This window comes from Bos indicus x Bos taurus, chromosome 14 (assembly GCF_003369695.1).
Source record: "Bos indicus x Bos taurus breed Angus x Brahman F1 hybrid chromosome 14, Bos_hybrid_MaternalHap_v2.0, whole genome shotgun sequence".
Taxonomy (NCBI): domain Eukaryota; kingdom Metazoa; phylum Chordata; class Mammalia; order Artiodactyla; family Bovidae; genus Bos; species Bos indicus x Bos taurus.
Genome location: NC_040089.1, coordinates 63,818,322 through 63,844,363, shown reverse-complemented (window position 1 = coordinate 63,844,363; position 26,042 = coordinate 63,818,322). Strand labels below are relative to the sequence as shown.

The following is a 26,042-nucleotide window of genomic DNA, read 5'->3' as shown; positions in this document are numbered from 1 at the left end:
TTTTCATGGGCACAGTTTCTTCTGACCATGAAGCTCATTTCTTTGTTTACCTTCTGTGGTCACTACACATTCCCAGATTCACTGGTTCCCATCAAAGCCTCTCTTCTCCCACCTTTGATTCCAGTTCATGTTTTCTGCCCTCAACATGGCAAACTTTTGGTGACTCATGGTTTTATATTCAGCTTCCTTGTTTTCTTACTCTGTACACCATCCCTCTGTGATTATCCAATGCTAAGACTTGATTGGTCACCTAGGAGTTAGAGAATCCAATGTGTATCCATCCCTGTTAAGCTCTAGAGCTCAGAACTCAAGAGCCTCCTCTTGGATTGTTAGGATGTTCCACAAGCATCTCAAACTCAATATGCCCCAAAGTGTACTTGTCATTCACAGCTGCCCTTCTCTCCATCACTGCCAACACCCTCCTCCTCCTCAAACCTGTTCTTCTTAAACTTCAAGGTCAATGGAAGGTCTCATCATTTTTCCATCTCCTAAACCAGAGTCATCTTCAGGTCATCCTTCATGACTTTGTCATCCTTCATATTCAACCAAATCTTCTTTCCAGCCATGCTCTTCAGTCCCTCTACTTCCCAACTAGCTTTGGGAGCCAATCCCTTCTCTTTTCCACTGACATTGTCTTGGTGTAGACCCTCCTCCCTCACTGTACTCCGAGACCACGAGGCACTAATTCCTACAGCCCTGGGTTAGCCTCACTGCCATCCATCCTAACCCTCACCTCAAAGTAGCCTTCACACATGCTTTCCACTGGAGCTAATTTTCTCAAACACAAATCTGTCTTTTTCCTTTTCACTTCCTTAAAGCTCTTCAAGTATCCTTCTTCATTTACAAAATACAGTCTTATCTCCCTAGCACCATATTCCAGGCCTCCCATGTTCTGGCCCCATCGTCTCCCTCTTCTCTTGCCATATCTTGCCTTGTATGTTTAGATAATCTGACACTTCTCACTGATCCTTGAACATAGCAAGTGGCTTTAAATCTTTGGGTCTCTGGGAACTTCCCTGGCAGTCCAGTGGTTAAGACTCCACACTTTCAATGCAGGGGCTGCAGGTTTGATCCCTTCTTGGGGAACTAAGATCCCACATGCCATGTGACAGGGCAATAAAATAAATAAAAATAATACAAATAGAAACAAATGCTTATTAAAAAAAAAAAACAAAAACAACAACTCTTTGGGTCTCAGTACATGAGATTCACTCTCCTAGAATTCTCTTTCCCCTCCTCCACTAGAAGACACCTACAAGGTCATTCAATAAACACCAACAGGGGTCTGTTATGTACCTTAAGACTGTCCCAGACAGTGAAGACAAAAATGTGAAGGCATGGTTCTTTTCCTAACCATCCAGTTGAAATATCACTTCTTGAAACTTCCTTTAAATATCCCCTCGGCAGCCCCACCACCTGTGCATAGTAGATCACTTCTTCTTTCTGCTCTGTGTATACGTTTTTCACAGCGCATATGTGATATCATTTTTGTTTGTCTGCCTGGGCTCAGAACCAACGCCCATGGCTTCAGAGAGAGGAAGCGAGTAGTTTAAAGACTATGTAGGCATTGACATCTGTGCAGTAGGCAGAATTCTAAAATGGTCTCTCAAGATTCCTGACCCTTGACAAATTCTATGATGCTGATGAATCTTAGATAATTTTCTGGAAACACAAAGTTGCAAAAATATTAGTATTTTTAGAGAGTTCTCCAAAAGAGTTGTTTGTTAGTAAGTATTCTCCTCTCCTGATCACTCTCCTGAGCTAGTCACTGTCTCTCACCATAATGAAGTGTTAATATACAGGTGTCTGTGTTTCGGGTTGATAGTATTAGTCCAGATCATAGTTACGGCATGAGGATTCTCTAGTTGTGGTGCACAGGCTCAGTTGTTCTGCAGCATGTGGAATCCTAGTTCCTCAACCAGGGATGAAACTCATGTCCCCTCCACTGCAAGGTGGATTCTTAACCACTGGAGCACAAGGGAACTCTCTGCAAAATATTTTTTGACTGAATGATAAAGATAAATTGGAAATTCTTGCTTTAGTTATTTAATCAACCATATTAGAATTTCTCATAATAGGAGGGATATTATGACCTATAATTAAAAATAAAGAAAGTACATACATGTAACGTGATGAGACTTTGTTTTATTTATGTTTTGCTCTGAAATTGTATGGGAGGCTCAGTTACTAATAGTTGGCAGAGGGAGATTAAAAAGAATCCTGCTGTAACTGTTGCTGCTATAGTTTGTACTTACATAATGTATTTAATTATAAATATGATCATCAATCAGAGAAGGCAATGGCAACCCACTCCAGTACTCTTGCCTGGAAAATCCCATGGGGGGAAGAGCCTGGTAGGCTGCAGTCCACGGGGTGGCTAAGAGTCAGACATGACTGAGCGACTTCACTTTCACTTTTCACTTTCATGCATTGCAGAAAGAAATGGCAACCCACTCCAATGTTCTTGCCTGGAGAATCCCAGGGATGGGGGAACCTGGTGGGCTGCCATCTATGGGGTCACACAGACTCAGACATGACTGAAGCGACTTAGCAGCAGCAGCAGCATGATCATCAATATTGACTTGTCACTGGGACATTTGGCAACTGTCTTTAGACAAAGGTTCCAGAGGGATCTTTGGTTAGTATCCAGGGATCTAATAGAGTGTTAATTCTCCGAGCTACGTTTCAACCTCAAGAGATGTCCCTGGCTGATCTTGCCTTTTAACAAGAGAAAATAGGAGAAAACTTACTTTCAGGAACAAACCTCCAGTGGAAAGTGATAAGGAATTCCATATGATACACAGCACTAGCTCTATTCTGAGTCATAAGTCTTACATTAAACTTTTTTCTTCAAGTTTTATTGAGATATAATTGACCGATAGCTCTGTATAACTTTAAGGCATATAGCATAATGATTTGGCTTATGCATCATGAAATGATTACCACAGTAAGTTTAGTGAACATTCATCATCTCATATAGATACAAAATTAAAGTAATAAAAAATATATATAGTTTTCCTTGCGATGAGGACTCAGGATTTACTTGCAACAATTTTTATATTAACTATATAGCAGCATTAATTATATGTATCATGTTGTATTGGTATTTATTTATCTTATAATGGGAAGTCTGTGACTGCCTTCATCCAGTTCTCTTACCCAAACCTCCTGCCCCCAATAACCATAAATATGATCTCTTTTTCTGTAAGTTTGTTCCTTTGTTTTTGAACTATAATGGATGTATAACATTATGTTACTTCTTGGGACACAACACAGTGATTTGATATTTCTATGCACTTTAAAATAATCACCATGATAAATCTAGGTATGATATGTTTCCAAAGATACCACATAATTATCGACTGTGTTCCCACATTGTACATTTCATATCCACGATTCATTTATTTTGCAACCGGAAGTCTGTAGTTCTTAGTTTCCCTCATTTAATTCTCTCCTCCCCCTTCTCCTTTCCTCTCTGGCAACCACTTGTTTGTTCTCTGCATCTGTAACTCTGTACTGTTATGTTGGTTCATTTGCTTTATTTTTGAGATTCCACATATAAGTGAAACCATACAGGATTTGTCTTTCTTTGATTTCTTTTACTTAGAATAACTCCCTCTAGGTCTATCCATGTTGTTACAAGTGACAAGACATAATTCTTTTTTATGGCTGAGTAGTGTTTCATTTTATGTGTATGTATCTGTGTATGTGTATATATATATGTGTGTGTGTGTGTGTATATATGTATATCATATCTTCTTTATCCATTCCTCTCTGGACAGGCACTTAGATTGCTTCTACATCCTGGCTATTATAAATAATGCTGTTATAAACCTAAGGGTACATGTATGTTTTCTAAATAGAGATTTCATTTTCTTCAGATAAATATCCAGGAGTGGACTGCGAATTATGTGATATTTTCTTTTAAAATTTTTTTGAGGAATCTCTATTCTCTTCCATAATGGCTGTACCAAATTATATTCCCATCTACAGTGTACAAGGGTTCTGTTTTCTCCATATCCTCACCAACAGATGCTATTTTTTTGTCTTTTTGATAATATCCATTTTGACAGATTTGAAATATCTCATTGTGGTTTTGATTTGCACTTCTCTAACGATTAGTAATGCTGAGCATCTTTTAATGTGCCTGCTGGCCATCTGTATGTCCTCTTTGGAAAAATGTCTATTCAGATCTTTTGCACATTTTTAATCACACTGTATAGCTTTTTTTTTTTTGAAGTTGAGTTGTATGAGTTCTTTGTATATTTTGAACATTAGTCCTGTCAGATCTATCATTTGCAAATATCTTACCCCATTTAGTAGACGGTGTTTTTGTTTTGTTGAGCGTTTCCTCCACCATGTGAAATTTTTAGTTCGATGTAGTCCTGTTTGTTTACTTTTCTTCCCCTTGCCTAAGGAGACATATACAAAAAATATTACTAAGACTGATGTCAAAGAGTATAATGCTTACGTTTTCTTCCAAGTCTAATGGTTTCAAGTCTTACATTTAAGTTTTTAACTCATTTTTATTTTGGTATAAGAGAATAGTCTAGATTGATTCCTTTGCACATAGCTGTCCAATTTTCCCAACACCATTTACTAAAGAGGCTGTCTTTTTCCACTTATATATTCTTGCCTACTCTGTGGTATGTTAACTGCCCACACAAAAGTGAGTTTACTTCTGGTCTCTCTGTTCTGTTCCATTGATCTGTGTGTCTGCTTTTGTGCCAGTATCACATTGTTTTTATTACTGTAGCTTTGCAGTATAGTTTGAAGTCAGGGTGGGTGTTTCCACCAGTTTTATTCTTTCTTAAGATTGTTTTGGCTATTTCAAGTCTTTTGTGTTTCCATACAATTATTAGAATTACTTTTTCTAGTTCTGTGAAAATGGAGAAGGCAATGGCAACCCACTCTGGTACTCTTGCCTGGAAAATCCCATGGATGGAGGAGTCTTGTGGGCTGCAGTCCATGGGGTCGCTAAGAGTCAGACATGACTGAGTGACTTCCCTTTTTTCACTTGTGTGCATTGGAGAAGGAAATGGCAACCCACTCCAGTGTTCTTGCCTGAAGAATCCCAGGGATGGGGGAGCCTGATGGGCTGCCGTCTCTGGGGTCGCACTGAGTTGGACACGACTGAAGCGACTTAGCAGCAGCAGCAGCAGTTCTGTGAAAAATGTCATTGGTATTTTGATAGAATGCATTGAATCTTTAGATTGCTTTGAATAGTATGGTCACTAGAATAAAATTAATTCTTCCAATCCATGATATATCTCCCATCTGTTTTGTCATCTTCAATTTTTCTTATCAGTGTCTTACAGTTTTTTGAAAACACTCTTTTACTTCATTCATTAGATTTATTCCTAAATGTTTCATTCTTTTTGATGCAATTTTAAATGAGATTGTTTTCTTAATTTCTTCATTATCTACGTTTATTTATTTTATTTTTGGCTGTGATGGGTCTTCATTGCTGGGCTGGCTTTTCTCTAGTGGCAAGCGAGGGCTACTTTCTGGTTGCAGCATGTGTGTTTCTCACTGTGGTGGCTTCTCTTGTTGCAGAGCACGGGCTCTTGGTCATGGAGGCATCAGCAGTTGTGGCACGCAGGCTCAGTAGTTGTGGTTCCGAGGCTCAAGAGCTCAGGCTCAATAGCTGTGGTGCGTGGGCATAGTTGCTCCACGGCATGTGGGGTCATCCTGGATCAGGGGTCAGACTCATTGTCTCCTTCATTGGCAGGCAGATTCTTTACCACTGAGCCACCAGCAAAGTCCCTTAATTTCTTCTTCTGATAGTTTGTTGTTAATATATAGAAATGCAACATATTCTGTATATTAATTTTGTATCCTGAAACTCTCAAATACATTGATGAGTTCTAGTAAGCTTTTGGTAACATCTTTAGGATTTTCTATGAATATATATAAATTAATATTAAAATCACCCCAAAAAGATGTCCTTTTCATTATAGGGGACTGGAATGCAAAAGTAGGAAGTCAAGAAACACCTGGAGTAACAGGCAAATTTGGCCTTGGAATATGGAATGAAGCAGGGCAAAGACTAATAGAGTTTTGCCAAGAAAATGCACTGGTCATAACAAACACCCTCTTCCAACAACACAAGAGAAGACTCTACACATGGACATCACCAGATGGTCAACTCTGAAATCAGATTGATTATATTCTTTGCAGCCAACGATGGAGAAGCTCTATACAGTTAACAAAAACAAGACCAGGAGCTGACTGTGGCTCAGATCATGAACTCCTTATTGACAAATTCAGACTGAAATTGAAGAAAGTAGGAAAAACCACTAGACTATTCAGGTATGACCTAAATCAAATCCCTTATGATTATACAGTGGAAGTGAGAAATAGATTTAAGGGCCTAGATCTGATAGATAGAGTGCCTGATGAACTATGGAATGAGCTTAGTGACATTGTACAGGAGACAGGGCTCAAGACCATCCCCATGGAAAAGAAATGCAAAAAAGCAAAATGGCTGTCTGGGGAGGCCTTACAAATAGCTGTGAAAAGAAGAGAAGCAAAAAGCAAAGGAGAAAAGGAAAGATATAAGCATCTGAATGCAGAGTCCCAAAGAATAGCAAGAAGAGATAAGAAAGCCTTCTTCAGTGATCATTGCAAAGAAATAGAGGAAAACAGCAGAATGGGAAAGACTAGAGATCTCTTCAGAAAAATTAGAGATACCAAGGAACATTTCATACAAAGATGGGCTCAATAAAGGACAGAAATGGTATGGACCTAACAGAAGCAGAAGATATTAAGAAGAGGTGGCAAGAATACACAGAAGAACTATACAAAAAAGATCTTCATCACCCAGATAATCACGATGGTGTGATCACTGACCTAGAGCCAGACATCCTGGAATGTGAAGTCAAGTGGGCCTTAGAAAGTATCACTACTAGCAAAGCTAGTGGAGGTGATGGAATTCCAGTTGAGCTCTTTCAACTGGAAAGAGCTGTGAAAGTGCTGCCCTCAATATGCCAGCAAATTTGGAAAACTCAGCAGTGGCCACAGGACTGGAAAAGGTCAGTTTTCATTCCAATCCCAAAGAAAGACAATGCCAAAGAATGCCCAAACTACTGCACAATTGCACTCATCTCACACGCTACTAAAGTAATGTTCAAAATTCTCCAAGCCAGGCTTCAGCAATATGTGAACCATGAACTTCCTGATGTTCAAGCTGGGTTTAGAAAAGGCAGAGGAACCAGAGATCAAATTGCCAACATCCACTGGATCATGGAAAAAGCAAGATAGTTCCAGAAAAACATCTATTTCTGTTTTATTGACTATGACAAAGCCTTTGACTGTGTGGATCACAATCAACTGTGGAAAATTCTTCAAGAGATGGGAATACCAGAGCACCTGACCTGCCTCTTGAGAAATCTGTATGCAGGTCAGGAAGCAACAGTTAGAACTGGACATGGAACAACAGACTGGTTCCAAATAGGAAAAGGAGTACGTCAAGGCTGTATATTGTCACCCTGCTTATTTAACTTCTATGCAGAGTACATCATGAGAAACGCTGGACTGGAAGAAACACAAGCTGGAATCAAGATTGCCGGGAGAAATATCAATAACCTCAGATATGCAGATGACACCACCCTTATGGCAGAAAGTGAAGAGGAACTCAAAAGCCTCTTGATGAAAGTGAAAGTGGAGAGTGAAAAAGTGGGCTTAAAGCTCAACATTCAGAAAATGAAGATCATGGCATCCGGTCCCATCACTTCATGGGAAATAGATGGGGAAACAGTGGAAACAGTGTCAGACTTTATTTTTGGGGGCTCCAAAATCACTGCAGATGGTAACTTCAGCCATGAAATTAAAAGAAGTTTACTCCTTGGAAGGAAAGTTATGACCAACCTAGATAGCATATTCAAAAGCAGAGACATTACTTTGCCAACAAAGGTCCATCTAGTCAAGGCAATGGTTTTTCCTGTGGTCATGTATGGATGTGAGAGTCGGACTGTGAAGAAGGCTGAGTGCCAAAGAAGTGATGCTTTTGAACTGTGGTGTTGGAAAAGACTCTTGAGAGTCCCTTGGACTGCAAGGAGATCCAACCAGTCCATTCTGAAGGAGATCAGCTCTGGGATTTCTTTGGAAGGAATGATGCTAAAGCTGAAACTCCAGTACTTTGGCCACCTCATGCGAAAAGTTGACTCATTGGAAAAGACCCTGATGCTGGGAGGAATTGGGGGCAGGAGGAGAAGGGGATGACAGAGGATGAAATGGCTGGATGGCATCACTGACTCGATGGACGTGAGTCTGGGTGAACTCCAGGAGTTGGTGATGGACAGGGAGGCCTGGCGTGCTGCGATTCATGGGGTCGCAAAGAGTCAGACATGACTGAGCAGCTGAACTGAACTGAACTGAATATATTGATAAGGATTTTTGTGTCTATCATCAGTGATATTGGTCAGTAATTTTCCTTTTTTGTGTTATCTTTGTCTAGTTTTGGTGTCAGGTGATGCTGGCCTTGTATTAATAGAATGAGTTTGGAAGAATTTCTTCCTCTGCTATTTTTTGGTATAATTTGAGAAGGATAGGTATCGATTCTTCTCTGAATGTTTGCTGGATTCTACCTATGAAACCATCTGATTCTGGATTTTTTTGTTTGGGGAATTTTTCCTTTTTATAACTAAATTTCATTACTAGTAATTGCTCTGTTTTGTTTTGTTTTGTTTTCTTCTTGATTTAGTCCTAGAGGGTTATATATTTCTAGGCATTTCTTCTAAGTTGTCCATTTTATTGGCATACAATCATTCATAGGGGTATCATGACATCCTTTGAATTTCGGTTGTGTTGACTGTGAAGTTTGCATTTCTGACTTTATCTTTTTTCCTTGATAAAAAGAAAACCTTCTGGTAAAGGTTTGTCCATTTTGTTTACCCATTCAAAGAATCAGCTTAGCTTCATTGGTCTTTTTTTTTTTTTTTTTGGTCTCTATCTCATTTATTCCTGCTCTGATCTTTACGATTTCTTTTTTTTTTGGATTTTCTTTTTTTTTTTTTTTTCCTTTCTAATTTTATTTTTAAACTTTACATAATTGTATTAGTTTTGCCAAATATCAAAATGAATCCGCCACAGGTATACATGTGTTCCCCATCCCGAACCCTCCTCCCACCTCCCTCCCCATACCATCCCTCTGGGTCGTCCCAGTGCACTAGCCCCAAGCATCCAGTATCGTGCATCGAACCTGGACTGGCAACTCGTTTCTTACATGATATTTTACATGTTTCAATGCCATTCTCCCAAATCTTCCCACCTTCTCCCTCTCCCACAGAGACCATAAGACTGTTCTATACATCAGTGTCTCTTTTGCTGTCTCGTACACAGGGTTATTGTTACCATCTTTCTAAATTTCATATATATGCGTTAGTATACTGTATTTATGGGCATACACACTGAGGAAACCAGACGGGAAAGAGACACGTGTACCCCAATGTTCATCGCAGCACTGTTTATAATAGCCAGGACATGGAAGCAACCTAGATGTCCATCAGCAGATGAATGGATAAGAAAGCTGTGGTACATATACACAATGGAGTATTACTCAGCCATTAAAAAGAATACATTTGAATCAGTTCTAATGAGGTGGATGAAACTGGAGCCTATTATACAGAGTGAAGTAAGCCAGAAGGAAAAACATAAGGTTAGGTTTTTTATTTGAGATTCTTCTTATTTCCTGAGGTAGGCTTGTATCACTATAAACTTCACTCTTAGAACTGCTTTTGCTGTGTCCCCAGAGTTTGGATCATTGCATTTCATTTTCACTGGTCTCTAGGTATTTTGTTTGTTTGTTTGATTTCTTCAGTGTTCCACTGGTTATTTAGTAGCATACTGTTTAGCCTCCATGTGTTCCTGTTCTGCAGTTTTTCCCCTCTGTGGTTGAATTCTAGTCTCAAAGCATTGTGGTCAAAAAAGTTGTTAAATATGACTTCAGTTTCTTAAATTTACTGAGAATTGTTCTGTGGCCAAGCATGTGCTCTATCCTAAAGAATCTGCCATGTACATTTGAGAACAATGTGTATTCTGCTGCTTTGGGATGGAATGTTTTATATTTATGAAGCTATTCTGGCTTTCTTTTCACTTCCATTTACATGGAATGCCTTTGTCCATCCCCTCACTTTCTATCTGTGTGTCTTTAGATTTAAAGTGAGTCTTTTGTGGGTAGTTTATTTGTGGGTCTTTCTTTTGTATCTATTCAGCCACTCTAGGTTTCTTATTGGAATATTTAGCCCATTTACTTTAAGAGTTAACTACTGATGGGAAATGTACTTATTGCTATTTTGGTAATAGATTTGAGGTTGTTTTTGTAGTGCTTTCTTGTTCCTTTCTTCTTCTGCTCTCTTCTCTCATGATTTGATGACAATCTTTATGTTACATTTGGATTCTTCACTCTTTTTCCTGTGTGTATGTATTACAGAATTTTGGTTTGTGATTAGCATGAAGTCTATATATAGCTATATATATACATACATACATATATATAATGTGTATAATGTATGTATATAATTATAAATTGCTGATCTCTTAATGTTTAATGTATTTTCACGACCTTGAATTTTTACTCTTCCCCTCCCCTTTTACTGTTCTTAACATCATATTTTACGTCTTTTTGTTTTGTATTTCTTTTAACTACCTATTGTGGATATAGATGACTTTACTACTTTAGTCTTTTAACGTTCCTACTAGGTTTATACCTGGTTGATTTACCTTCTTTACTGTATATTTGCCTTTACCAGCAAGATTTTTCCTTTTATAATTTTTATATTTCTCATTTCTTTTCTGCTCAGAGCAGTTCCTTTAACATTTCTTATATAGCTGGTTTGGTGGTGCTGAACTCTCTTACCTTTTCCTTTTCTGTAAAGCTCTCTCTCTCCATCATTTCTGAATGAAAGCCTTGCTGGGTAGAGTATTCTTGCTTGTAGTTTTTTCCCTTTTATCACTTTAAACATACTGGGCCACTCCCTTCTGGCCTGCAGAGTTTCTACTGAAAAAATCAGCTGATAGCTTTATGGACATTCCCTTGTACATAACTTGTTGCTTTTTCCTGTGCTGCTTTTAAGATTCTCTCTTTATATTTAATTTTTGTTATTTTTATTACAATGTGTTTTGGTGTGGCCCTCTTTGGATTGATACTGTTTGGGGTTTTCCAAAGTCTCCTGTGTTGCAGGCAGATTCTTTACTACTGAGCCATCTGTTTGGGATTTTCTATGCTTCTTGGACCTGGATGTCTGTTCCCTTTCCTAAGTTAAGAAACTTTTCAGTTATTATGTCTGCAAATGTGTTCTCTGCCCCTTTCTCTCTCTCTTCTCCTTCTGAGACTCCTATGATATGAATGTTAGTACACTTGATGTTGTGGGTCCTGGGGTCCCTGAAGGCAGGGCCTAGGGTCTGGGAGCTGGTGTTGGTCTTCTGTTGAGTGGGGCCAAGTCCTGGGTCCTTTGGTGGATGGCACTGTGTCCCAGGGCAGCTGGTTTGCTGGTGAGTGGGGCTGTATCCCCACCTAGCTAGCTGCTTGACCTGAAGTGTTCCAGTACTGGTGTTGACAACCTGGTGGGTGGGGCCATGACCTAGCGCTAAGTTAGAGAGGGGATTCCAAAATAGTGCTTGGAAGCTCCAGAGTCCTCTTGGTAGAATAAGTTTCTCCAAGTGACTGCTGCCCATGTCTGTGTCCCCAGGGTGAGCTCCAATTGCCTCTGTTTCTCTGGGAAGCTCTCCAAGATCAGAAGGTGTGTCTGATCCAAAATTCTTTCAACTTAGAGCTTCTTCTCTGAGTATCAGAGTGTGTGAGATTTTGTGTGTGCTCTTTAAGAGTAGAGTTTCTATTTCTCACAGTTCTCTGGCTCTTCTGAAAGTAAGCCCCACTGGTCTTCAAGGCCAAACATTCTGGGGGTTTGTCTTCCTGGTATAGAGCCACAAGGCTGGAGAGCCTGCTGTGGGGCTTGTACCCTTTGATTCTTAGGAGAACCTATGCAATTGTAATTATCCTCCCATTTGTAGACCACCTACCTGGGGATATGGGTCTTGATTATACCATGTCTCCAGACCTATTACTTATCTTGTTGTGGTTTCTTCTTTATATCTTTAGTTGTAGGAAATCTCTTCCACTAGGCTTCAGGTCTTTGTTCTCAATAATTTTGCTGTAAATACTTGTGATTTTGATGTGACTGTGGGAGGAGGTGAGCTCAGGGTCTTCATACTCCACCATCTTGGCCTCTCTGTCTAAGTTAAGCTTTTCAGTTCAGAGCAGAACACTGTTCCCCAAGCAGTCTCTGATAACCATACTCTTTGAGCAACAGTTTGTGAAGAATGAAGTGCAAGAAGAGTGAAAAGTTAACTTGTGTGTGTGTGTGCTGTGTTGTGTTGTGTAGTTTCTGTGCTTCTGGGTATGTACATTCTGGGAATGTAGATTAAGGGGTTAAACAATCCTACTCACCCACACCTGCTCCCAGAAGACACTGGCTGTCCCAGGGTGGAGTAGCAACAACAGAGGGTCTTGGCATGATTATTAGTGTCCTGAGGGAGAAAAAAGCCCCATATCACTTACAATGGTTCAGCCTTACCTTCTACAGGAGGAGAGAAACTAGTAGGCTTGTGCAGGGAGTAGAGAGGTGTCAGTGATCACCAAGGGAGAGAAAGGAGAGGCTAAATTTTCTAGGTTTCTAAAGATGTAAGGACCTCAGATCGGAGAAGGCAATGGCACCCCACTCCAGTACTCTTGCCTGGAAAATCCCATGGATGGAGGAGCCTGGTAGGCTGCAGTCCATGAGGTCGCTGAGTCGGACACGACTGAGCGACTTCACTTTCACTTTTCACTTTCATGCATTGGAGAAGGAAATGGCAACCCACTCCAGTGTTCTTGCCTGGAGAATCCCAGGGACGGGGAAGCCTGGTGGGCTGCCGTCTATGGGGTCGCACAGAGTCGGACATGACTGAAGTGACTTAGCAGTAGCAGCAGCAAGGACCTCAGATAGGCCTTGAACCCCACTCCTCCACAGGGATGACCACAGCCAGAAGCTATAGCTTCTGAGAAGCTAAGCTCCTTCACTGCCTACTCTTCCAGATGCTGGGGTCAGAAACCAGACACGGGCAAAATACCAGGTCCTGGGAAATCCTTGCTTCGTGAAAGGTGTTCCCATCCCCTTATGAATAGGTGCAGGGTAGAGTAGAAATAACCTCTGTCCTGGGCTCTGGGAACTGAGTCACTTGTAGACTGCATCCCAGTTACAAAGAACCTTCCTCTGCCCAGTCTCACTGAGTTATCATAATAGCCCCAAGAGATAGAAATTGTTATTCTTAATCTGATTATTATGCAATAGAGAAGGAAACGGAGTCTTGGTGAAGTTAATGATCTTTCCCAGGATGACACGGCCAGCCTGGCTCCAGGTCTCTGTAGCTGGACCTTCTTTTAATCCTGTGCTCCATCCATCTGATGCCCAAGGGTCGGAAAGAGAGGCCAGAGCAAGGATCATGTCCATTCCCAAGCAGGGACCTCAAGACCCTCCTTTCCTCAAGACCCTGACTTTCCTGGGCCACACTGCATGTCTTTCAGGCAGCAGCACTTGGGCTTGTCCTCTGTCTGATTCTCCAGCTTAGCTGATTCTGTGAGGTCATGAACTGCAGTCTAGGGGAAGCTTTAAACATCTTCAGTTCTGCACCCTTAGAGAAGGCATCTGGGGGAGGTAAGGGCCTATCCTGTGCAAGGGATGTGAGGCGCTTAGTGGGAGCATCAGCAACGGTGCCTGCCTAGAGAGGCGGTGTGTGGAGGAAGCCCCTCCCCTACTCCTCTCAGGAAGGACAGTCCGGGTGTAGAGCATGAACTGCACAGGCCTAGCCCAAGCCCCACCTCTACACTTGTTAGTTATTTGATCTTGCACAAAGTTATTTTTTTCTATGTCTCTGGTTCCTCAACAATAAAAACAGAGAAAAAAATTGCCCCTCCCTTATGTTATTATGAAGATTACATGAAATAAAGAATGCAAAGTACTTAGCACAGTGCCAGGCCCACTGAGAGAATGCTTTAATGACGTACAACACACTGGATGGAATGCTCATTCATTCATTTATTCATTTGGCAAGAATGTATTAAATGCCCAGTCTATGTCTGCCTTCCCAGGTGGTGCTAGTGGTAAAGAACCTGTTTGCAATGCAGGAGACATAAGGGATACAGGTTCGATCTCTGGGTTGGGAAGATCCCCTGGAGGGGGACATGGCAACCCACTCCAGTATTCCTGCCTAGAGAATCCCATGGACAGAGGAGCCTGGTGAGCTATGGTCCATGGGGTCACAAAGAGTTGGACACGACTGAAACAACTTAGCACTATGTCTAAGGAGCAGTATGCTAAAAACTCAGTCCCTGGGACTTTACCAACACTCATCTCTGTAGAATCTAATCACACAAAAGTTCTTTTCTTCATAAATGTTACAGTATGAACTGCTTTTATAATCATGGGAAATGATTTTTGTTGCTTACTTCTGCCCTTTATTCCTCCTTTATTTCCTACATAAGAACATAGTTGGAATCAGATGGGATCTGGAGTGAAGCAGACCATGTACTTGTCGTGAACATTTGAGCAAGTCCTTTCTCCTGTAACTCTCAGCTTCTCATCTGCAAAATGGGGAGAGTCACATCTTCCACAGAGGACTATTAAAAGGAAAAAATGAAATAGTGGATCAGGTAAAGCACCTGATTTAGGGCAGGTGCTCAATACATATCAGTAGGGCAGGTGCTCAATACATATCAGCTGTCCTTCTACTTTTCAAAACATATGGATAGAACTTCTGGTTTCTGGCCTGGCATTGTAAGAAGTTTGAGAGTCACCACTCCATCCTAGCAACAAGTAAAAGGCTGAACACACTGCAAAGTTAGCAACTCTTTTTAGATCCATATGGAAGTGAGGTCACAGGACAAATCACTGTCCCCTAAACTGGAAAGAGTGACAGGCGAATACAGAGAATTACAACTTACCAAGGAAGAACCCTTCATGGGGACCAGCACCACGTTAGGGAAACCTGAACTGAAACCGATGAATTACTGGAGGCTCAGTGCGGGCAAGTCAAAAATTCCAGAGGGATCCAGTCATCAGGACACCTGAAACTTCTGTGAGTTTTACTTCCTGGAGCTCTACTGGATTCTTACAGTGAATACTGGAGAAAAATTCCCCCATGCTTCTGGTAAGGGGAGGGGAAGAGGAACCATTTTGAAACTTCTGAGCATTCTGTTCTTAACAAGATCCACTCTAAAGAGAAACTATTTAACCAGAGCCTCACATGCTGGAGCTTTATCAGATCCAAACTGACTTCAGCTGGCTGTGGCCTTCCACATAGGAGAAAGGAAGTCCCCAACTCCAGCTCCCTCCAGCCATCCTGCCCACCTAAAGAGAGGGGAGTGCTGAGAAGTACCTGTGAAGTTCACAGTTCAGAGCCATAGCCTCACTAAAAGACTGAGCCCTAATCTTAGGACTATAAAATGCTTCCCCTTGCCCTGCAATTCCCACATCACCAAAGGAACAGCAGTTCCTCTTAGCCAATTCATTATATCTGGCTATCAAGAAAAAAAAGTTTTTTAATTTAAAATTAAAAACACACTTTGAAGGGTCAGAGCAAGCAAGCATCAGAACCAGACTCAGTTATGGCAGAGATGTTAGAATGATCAGACTGGGAATTTGAAGCCACTTATAATTGATATGCTAAGGGCACTAATGGACAGAGAAGTCAGCATGCAAGAATAGATGCAAAGGTAAGCAGAGAGGCGCTTCCCTAGCGGCTCAGCAGTGAGCAATCTGCCAGTAATGTAGGAGCACAAGACACATAGGTTCAGTCCCTGGGTCTGGAAGATCCCCTGGAGAACATGGCAACCCATTCCAGTATTCCTGCCTGGAGAATCCCATGAACAGAAAAGCCTGGTGGGCTACAGTCCATAGGGTCACAAAGAATCAGACACAACTGAAATAACTTAGTATGAACATATACACGCATGGAAGCAGAAAGATGGAATTCTAAGAAAGAATAAAGAAATGCTAGAGATCTACAACACTATATCAGGAAACAAAACAGAAGCACAGGAGAAATTACCAATACCTTTGATGGACTTATTAATAGACGTGGCTGAGGAATTTGAAACAATGATGATTGAGAAGTTAATGTTAGACACCAAAACACAGATCCAAGAAGCTCAGACAACACCAAGCAGAATAACAGCAGGGAAAAAAAAAAAAAAAAAACCCTACATCTAAACTTATAATTTTCAAGCTAGAGAAAATAGAAGATTAAAAAAAATCCTGAAAAAGGTCAGAGGGGAAAAATCTTACCGATAGAGAGGAGCAAAGATAAGAATTATATCTGACTTCTCCTCAGAACCCAGGCAAGCAAGAAGAGAATGTAGTGAAACATTTAAAATGATGAGAGAAAAAAAACAACAGTTCTGTTTGTGAAATTAACCCTCAATAGTAAATGAGGAATAATTAGACAAACAAAAATTGATTGAGGGAATTTTTTTGCCAATGGATCTGCATTGCAAGAAATGTTAAGTTCTTTAGAGAGAAGGAACATGATGTAGGTTAGAAACTTGGAGCTACATAAAAGAGGCACATAGAAGGAATAAGTGAAGGTAAAACCAAACCTTTCTTTTTTTTTTTTCATTCTTAATTGATATAATAGATAATAATTTTTTCATAATTGTATTAGCAACAATTACTTGAAAGTGAGTGAACGGATCAATAAACTGTGGTACATTCAGACAAGGGAATATGATTCAGTGCTAAAAAGAAATGAACTATCAAGATAAGAAAGACACAGAGGAACCATAAATGTGTATTACTAAGAATGAGCACCAAAGAATTGATGCTTTCAAACTGTAGTGATGGAAAGACTCTTGAGAGTCTCTTGGACAACAAGGAGATCAAACCAGTCAATCCTAAAGGAAACCAACCCTGAATATTCATTGGACAGACTGATGCTGAAGCTTCATTACTTTGGCCACCTGATGCAAAGAGCTGACTCATTGTAAAAGACCCTGATGCTGGGAAAGGTTCAAGGCAAGAGGAGAAGGGGGTGACAGAGGATGAGATGGTTGGATGGCATCACCGACTCAGTGGACAGGAGTCTGAGCAAGCTCTGGGAGATAGTGGAGGACAGAGGAGACTGTCATGCTGCAGACCATGGAGTTGCAGAGACTCAGACATGACTTAGTGACTGAACATCAGCAAGTGAAAAAAAATGATGTGAAAAGTTATATAATGTCTAATTCCAATTATATGACATTCTGTGGAAAAAGCAAAACTATGGGGACAGTAAAAGGTCAGTGGTTGCCAAGGGCTAGGCATAGAGGGATGGTGAACAGAAAGCATCTTTCAGGGCCATGAAACTACTCTGTGTGATGTTATAATGGTGGATACATGTTACTATACATTTGTCCAAACCATAGATTGTACAACGCCAAGAAAGAAGCCTGTGGACTTTAGGTGATTATGATGTGTCAATGTAGATTCATCAATTGTAACAAAAGTACTGTTACCCAAAAAACTGTGTTTGCCTCTTGGTGGGTGTTGATCCAAAAGACACAACCAAGCCAAAGACTGGGAGAAGGAAGAACTTATTACTTTCAACAAGTAAGGAAAACACCGAGGATCTTTCCCTGAACAGTAAAATTGGGAAAGTTTTAATCTAAGCGTACATGTATATTAATGAAAGGGCTTTGGCAGAGAATTCAGCATAGAACTGGGGCAAAGGTCAACAGAGTCCGAGCTTTAGCTGAAGTCACAAAGGCCAGAAATAAACAATATCATTAGGCTCCAGTCTATCTGGTGGTTGTCTTCAGGCTAATCTTTACTACTAGAAATCTTTACTTCCCTGGGAGAAATATCAATAAGCTCAGATATACAGATGACACCATACTTATGGCAGAAAGCGAAGAAGAACTAAAAGAGCCTCTTGATGAGAGTGAAAGAGGAGAATGAAAAAGCTGGCTTAAAATTCAACATTCAAAAGACGAAGATTATGGCATCTAGTATCATCACTTCATGTGAAATAGATGGGGAAACAAGGAAACTGTGAGAGACTTTGTTTTTTTGGGCTCCAAATTCACTGCAGATGGTGACTGCAGCCATGAAATTAAAAGATGCTTGCTCCTTGAAAGAAAAGCTATGACCAACCTAGACAGCATATTAAAAAGCAGAGACATTACTTTGCCAACAAAGGTCCATCTAGTCAAGGCTATGGTTTTTCCAGTAGTCATGTATGGATGTGAGAGTTGGACCATAAAAAAAGCTGAGAGCTGAAGAGTTGATGCTTTTGAACTGTGGTGTTGTAGAAGGCTCTTGGGAGAGTCCCTTGGACTGCAAGGAGATCAAACCAGTCACTCCTAAAGGAAATAAGTCTTGAATATTCATTGGAAGGATTGATGCTGAAGCTGAAACTCCAATACTTTGGCCATCTGATGTGAAGAATTGATTCCTTAGAAAAGACCCTGACACTGAGATTGAAGACAGGAAGAGAAGGGGATGACAGAGGATGAGAGGGTTGGATGGCATCACCAACTCTATGGACATGAGTTTGAGCAAGCTCCGGGAGTTGGTGATGGACAGGGAGGCCTGGCGTGCTGCAGTCCTTGGGGTCACAAAGAGTTGGACACGACTGAGTGACTGAACTGAACTGAGGAATCTTTACAACTGATACATTATTTTTACTATTGTTACTTGTCTTGCCTAATAGCAGTTATTTGTTCCTGTATTCTTTTGTTCTCTTAAGATCAGTAATCACTGAGACCCATTTAGGCCCATGTATTGATGAAAGTGAAAGTGGAGAGTGAAAAAGTTGGCTTAAAGCTCAACATTCAGAAAACGAAGATCATGGTATCTGGTCCCACCACTTCATGGGAAATAGATGGGGAAACAGCGGAAACAGTGACAGACTTTATTTTTCCGGGCTCCAAAATCACTACAGATGGTGACTGCAGCCATGAAATTAAAAGACGCTTACACCTTGGAAGGAAAGTTATGACCAACCTAGATAGCATATTCAAAAGCAGAGACATTACTTTGCCAACAAAGGTCCATCTAGTCAAGGCTATGGTCTTTCCTGTGGTCATGTATGGATGTGAGAGTTGGACTGTGAAGAAGGCTGAGTGCCAAAGAATTGATGCTTTTGAACTGTGGTGTTGGAGAAGACTCTTGAGAGTCCTTTGGACTGCAAGGAGATCCAACCAGTCCATTCTGAAGGAGATCAGCTCTGGGATTTCTTTGGAAGGAATGATGCTAAAGCTGAAACTCCAGTACTTTGGCCACCTTATGTGAAGAGTTGACTCATTAGAAAAGACTCTGATGCTGGGAGGGATTGGGGGCAGGAGGAGAAGGGGACGACAGAGGATGAGATGGCTGGATGGCATCACTCACTCTATGGACATGAGTCTGAGTGAACTCCGGGAGTTGGTGATGGACAGGGAGGCCTGGCGTGCTGCGATTCATGGGGTCGCAAAGAGTCAGACACGACTGAGTGACTGATCTGATCTGATTTTGGCCAGGCTTAGATCACAAAATGGCTTAGACCAAAATGGCTTCTCTTATGTCAAGAAAGTCATGCCTGGTTCTCTTTCCCTGTGGACCCTCTTTCCTGGTTCTCTTTCCTATGGACCCCCTATCATATCTACTCAGAGCACCATTCTGGTGGAGGATGTTGATCATGTGTGTACAGGATCCTGTTTTGATGAGATTAAGATTCGTTGTTGTTGTTGTTGTTATTGCTGCTGCTGCTGCTAAGTCCCTTCAGTCGTGTCCAACTCTGTGCAACCCCATAGACGGCAGCCTACCAGGCTCCTCTGTCCCTGGGATTCTCCAGGCAAGAACGCTGGAGTGGGTTGCCATTTCCTTCTCCGATGCATGAAAGTGAAAAGTGAATAAGATGTGTTAGCCTATGGTTATTCTTCAGTCCACCAATAAGAACTCCAGCCAGGTTCTGCTTAGTTCCCCATCTTCCCTGAGGCCTTGCCAAAGCCAATGTGGCTTCCCTGATGGAGATTTCAGAGAGGAAGTAGAAAGAAGTGTGATAAGAGGCTGAGGCCCCAGAAGCCTGTTAGAGATACTGGATTGTTTTGGGACGAGAACCATGAGCCACTCAAGAGCAGGGGTGCAGGTGGGGACAGTGGCCACCTATCCCTCTTTCACGGCATTTGAGAAATCTGGGTACAGATGAGCTTATTTATAAAACAGAAACAGACTCACAGACATAGACAACAAACTTACTGTTATCAAAGGGGAAAGGAGTAGGGGAGGAATAAATTAGGAGATTGGGGTCAGCGGATACAAGCTACTGTATATGAAATAGATACACAAGGACTTACTGTATCACAAAGTATATTCAGTATCTTGTAATAACCTATAATGGAAAAGAATCTGGAAAAGAGTATAAATAACTGAATCACTTGGCAGTACGCCTTAAACTAGCACAACACTATAAATCAACTGCACTTCAATTAAAAAGAAAGAAAAGGATCTGAAAAATTTTGAAATTACCTTCATTTGCATGGTCTGTTTTCTCATTTTTGTTTCTGGCTATTACCTGATCCCAGAAGCAGTTCAGAGCATAGCATTCTGGGTCATGGCTGCACATCCATTTATACCTACCTTCCCCTGGGTCTGGTGGGAAATATGAAGACAGGTTTCTGCTTTTCCTGTTGCTAGATATCAGTGAGGAACACAATGAACAGCCATCTGGAAATGCAGGCTTCAGGTTCTCTGGGTTCTCCTTGCACAAGTAGCGTCCAGACCTGTCGGCTAACCTTGGACACACCCTTTCCTTTTTTCACTCCCTCTCCACCTCCTACCAGATCCTGACAGTGGCCTTCAATGCATCTTCTCGCCTCCACTCTCTTTGTTGCCAGCCCATCCTACACACAGCTCCTGGACTGGTTTTCCTAGAGCACAGCTGGTAAACTTTCTCCAAAAAGCTCGATGATGGTAAATATGGCTTTGAGGGCTATTTGGTTCATGTTATGATGGCTCAGGGGCTTCCCTGGTGGCTCAGACAGTAAAGAATCTGCCTGCAATGCCAGAGACCCGGTTTTGATCCCTGGGTTAGGAAGATCCCCTGGAGAAGGGAGGGCTTCCCAGGTGATTCAGCGGGTAAAGAATCTGTCTGCAGTGCAGAACCACAGAATACTTGGGTTCTAACTCTGGGATGGGAAGATCCCCTGGAGAAGGACATGGCAACCCATCCCAGTATTCCTGCCTGGAAAATCCCGTGGACAGAGGAGCCTGGCGGACTACAGTCCATGGGGTCACAAGAGTCTGAGCACAACACTTGTATGTATGATGGCCCTGTCCTTCCCTGGCAGAGCAAATGTAGCTATATTTGGGGATAACCTGTGATGTAGCAATACTGACCAGAACCATTTTTATCGAGGTTCTCGAGAAAGAAGTCTTAGCCTGGTTGATTTTGTTCTACAGGTTACTAGCCAGTCTACTGCCTGCATTTGGGTCCAGTGCCTACCCCAACGCCCTCACCTATGTCTTTGTATCCTGGTCCGGAAAAACAGACCTGGGGGCTTAGAGGAGGCTCTGGATAGGAGGCTGAGTAAACACATGAGGCCCGTGCCCCTTAACTGGCTCCAACCCCTTTCCAAACCATTTTCCTTGACACTCGAAGCCAAGCACGGCTTCTGCTGCTTTCTCCACTCTGTGGAGTCTCCTCCTCTGCCTTCTACCCTAAATGTTCTCATCCCCACTCCTACCTCCAACCACGTCCAAAAGCTGCCCAGCTGTCAAGGCCCAGCTGAAAATTCTTTTCCTCTCCTGGAAGCCACTGTGTTCTTTCTTCTTTTTTATTTTTTGGCCACCCCAAACATCTTAGTTTTTGGATCTTAGTTTCCTGACCAGGGATCAAACCTGCACCCCCTGCACTGGGAGTGTGGAATCTTAACCACTGGACCACCAGCAGAGTCCCCACTGTGTTCTCTCCTCTGAGTGTTCATATCACACTTTATTCCTATCTCTTTTAAGACACTTTCTGTTTCTTACACTTTGGTCACTCCTAGTATAAGTTGTCTGAAAGCAGGACTCAGGTCAGATTCAGATTCATACGTGTATCCTACAGTTTGTGCCTAACACCTGACTTAACAAACCATAGATCCTCAGGAATGGTTACTGAAAGAATGGGTGGTTGAATCAATGTACCTGTGATGGAGGCTCAGAAGCACGGGTAGGAGACCATTTGGCAGGAATCATGGAATACAATAATCTAACCATTGTAGAATACTTACTATGTTCCAGGCATTGCACTAAGAGGCTTTACATGGATTTTCTTCCCTAGTTCTCACAACAGCTTGACAAGTTTGGCTGGGCTGCATCCCACAGGCCTGCAGGCCCTGTATCTGCCCAGCCTCAAGCTGGAAGAAAGAGCCCAGCATCACTGACCAGGACCTCAGTGCCTTAGTGGACAGAGGATCTTACATGTCTGAAGCAAGATCCTTGGGTGATAGTCCACTGTGGGCAGCAGATGGCAGGCAGACCATGGAAGCAGTCTTTACTCTGGGGGAAGGTGGAGGATACCAGGATGTCAGTTGGCTCACTGGTTACCAGGGAAACCAGGAGAAGAGCATGCCCTTCACAGCCCCTTTGATAAGCTATGGTAATAGAGACTTTCTGATCTAAAGATTAAAACAATCGCTAGCTGGGGCTGGGAGCTCTATGATTAAGAGGGAAGATCAGCCATGTGAGTAGGTGTAGGTGAAGAAAGGGCTGATTGGACTTCCCTGGTGGCATAGTGGATAAGGATCCACCTGCCAAGGCAGGCGACATGGGTTTGATCTCTGGTCCAGGAAGATTCCACATGCCATGGAGCAACTAAGCCCATGTGTCACAACTACTGAGCCAGTGCTCTAGAGTCTGGGAGGACAACTATCGAGCCTGTGTGCTACAGCCACTGAAGCCCATGTGCCTAGAGCCTGTGGTCAGAAACAAGAGGAGCCATAGCAATGAAAAGCCCGTGTACTGCAATGAAGAGTAGACCCCACTCACCGCAACTAGAGAAAGTCCATGCAAAGCAATGAAGACCCAGTGTGGCAAAAAATAAATAAAAGTAAAAAAAAAAAAAAAAGAAGGGTCTGATTGAGTAGGGGACATAAGAGAGCAGAAGAACAGGCATCTTGGGTGGCCTGATCATACAGGTCCGTGCAATAATTAAACCCATTTACAAGAACACGCAGCTAGTGGTAGAGCTGGGATGCAAACCCAAGCTCCAAACCACCTCACTCGACTGTCTGGGAAGCTCACTTGGGATTTACCAGGGACGTGGGGATATATCATCAGGCTGTCCTTCCTATGTGACATTGAGTCTTCCGTTGTTGCCCTGTTATTCCAGGCAGGCATGGAATGACTTGGGAAATTTAGCTTTGGCCCTTCCAGGGCATCAGAGTCAGGATAATTCCCAGTTGTGTAGTACCAACATCCATTTTCCAAGAGGTTAGAGGCTCCAGGCAGGTGAGGCAGGCAAAATGAAAGAGGAGAGACAGAAAGCCAGGCAGGAAGGGAGTCTCTGCTCTGTAGAACCTCTCCCTGCTGCCTTCCATCTGCTGATCAGTCATGGACTTAACCCTCACTAGGCTGCTTCACTGTCTACTTCTGAAAAGTTTAAATGCTATTTTTCATTCAATCACTGAATATCAGTTGGACAGCTACTCTGTACCAGGCATCTAAAACATCAATTTAATCACCTAAGTCAACAAAAATGTGAGGAAATAAGAGGTTTGAGGGAGTGGGGGAGGGCGAGAGCAAGTTCTGATATGTTTCTTATGCTCATGCCCATAATTAAATCTCTCTTAAGAAGTGCCTTCCTTAGTTCTGCACTCCAGACGAAAATAGAATAGAAACCTTACCATTTTACTTGGCTAAAGCTGAACATTTGGCTTCCCCGTGCACCAATAAGTTCCATATACGTCTATCAAAGTGTCCTGTGATAACAGACAATGGGGTCACACACCCCATTTTGGTGTTTATTCCTGAACCTGCCTCTCTGCCATGCCCCAGTCATCTCTTATGGGTTAGGAGGATATTAACATTACTGAAATGCTGCCCCAGCCAACATTTTTGCTCCTGCTTCTTCCCAACTAAAGGGATTCCTTGACCCATCCTTTCAGAATATGCCACAGTTTCTGTGCTCATTGCTTCCCATTTCAGTCTAGTAGAGCTAAAGGCTGGCCACCACCAAGTTTATAACACAGAGACACGCATCATCCTAGAACTGACTTAGTGGGGTCGTCTAGGCTACATGTTTACACTTACTTAAAAACTTTTTTTTTATTAATTAATTCAGCTGCATTGGGTCTTAGTTGTGGCACGCGGGATCTTCACTGAGTCGCGAGGGATACTTCATTGTGGTGCACAGACTCTCTAGTTGTGGTGTGGAGGTTTAGTTCCTCTACAGCATGTGGGATCTTAGTTCCCTGACCAGGGATCGAACCTGCATCCCCTGCATTGCAAGGTGGATCCTTAACAACTGGACCACCAGGGAAGTCCCCTTATTTTTGTATTTTTAAAGGTACATTCAGATTTGGCAAGAAGATGCCTGGATGTGCACACACGTGCACACTTGCCTGCACATCACTTCAGTATAAACTGGATTTTGGACCAGCCTCCTAGATCAACCAGAACCCACCTTCCTCTAGAGCTGCCTTGGGCTGGTCACACTGAGAAGCAGGGCTCTGGGAGGAAGGAAAATCTTTGCTGAAAGCCCATGCACAGGGGCTATTTGGTCCTGGGGAGGACTGAGTCTCAGCTTTCCTGAATGCATGTCCTATCAAAGAATTCTGCTAAGCTTCCCGTAGATCGTTATATGGCCCCATTTATATTGTTGTAAACAAACCTATGACATTGTGACCGTATTCCAGACCCTGTTTATAGCAACCTCACACTGGATAGCTAAGGGTTAATTTTACTATCTTGCCCTTTTGAAGAACCTTTCAGCAAAAGATTTCAGAGAATTTTACCAAACGATCCCACACCCTCCCCCTCCCCTTTGACAGGCAGAGGAGCTGAGGCACAAGGAAGCCAGAAAAGCATAGTCCAAATGTAAGTCAGAGATGGGGCCGGCTGGGCTGGTTACACCTCCTTGCTCACCTATGCTTACGCTGTTGTCACAGACTTCCTGGAAAGGGGTAGCTTCTTCTTGGCTTATCTGGTGAGTAAGCATGGCTGTGGGCTTTCAGTGTTTCCCCAGGTCGGAGGAAGCTGTGTCCCTGAGAAGGAAATGAGAAGGAGAGGGCCCCCTTGGTCAACACGTTTCCCTGTGCGGGTTTATCTGCAGTCCTCAGAATCCCGCCTCCTCCTATTGTGATGTGTTGCAATACCTTTCAGCAATTCCTTAACAAATTATCTCTTAGAAGTCCTCGGGGTCACATTGCTTTCCCTGCCCCAAATCCTACCCCAGTGTGTAGGAACAAAACTCTTTGGGATGGTAGGGTCATCTGTTTTGTGCTGTTATACGGTCCCATTTCCATGAAGGTGAGCTTTGCTAAACTTTCTGCCCCTCCACTGTCTACGTTGCCACCAGCTCCACGTCTGGTCTCTTTCCCAGGGAAGCTCTTCACTCTGTGAAGGGAGAATTCAGAGCAATGGCATTTCTGCCTCTACCACAACTGAGACTTATACCTTATAATGAGACTTACACCTATCAAGATCTCACAGAATTTAGGGTTGATTGAGCTAGGAGCGGAGAAAAAATGCTCCCAAGGATTAAAAAAAAACCAGAGTGAACTCTGATTCCATCAAAACAACCATGACACTAGATTCCAAAACAAACCTCCTCTGTTGCCAACTGGCAATCATTCTTTTCCCTTTTCATAATAAGAAACTGTGTGAATGTGTTTTTGAAAGGTAGGTGTTAGTGAAAGCAGGTTCGGTTCCATTTTTTCCTTGGATAGATAATAAGCTATGAATGCCTTCTTTAAGAATATTTGTAAATGTGCCCAGAGGTTAGTGAAAAATAAGAACATTCGATATAGCAAATAATGCCAGCTTTGTGTGCTCTCCCGGAAGTTCTCT

At 42.2% G+C, this 26,042-nt stretch overlaps 1 long non-coding RNA gene across 1 annotated transcript; it reads right to left on the bottom strand.

The window, feature by feature from the left end:
• Positions 1 to 4,316: 4,316 nt before the first annotated feature.
• LOC113903971 lies at positions 4,317 to 25,255 on the bottom strand. Its single transcript, XR_003514366.1, has 3 exons — positions 25,119 to 25,255; positions 12,449 to 12,528; positions 4,317 to 4,412 (listed from the first exon to the last, which is right to left on the bottom strand). It is a non-coding gene; the product is annotated as an uncharacterized LOC113903971 (long non-coding RNA).
• Positions 25,256 to 26,042: the final 787 nt, after the last annotated feature.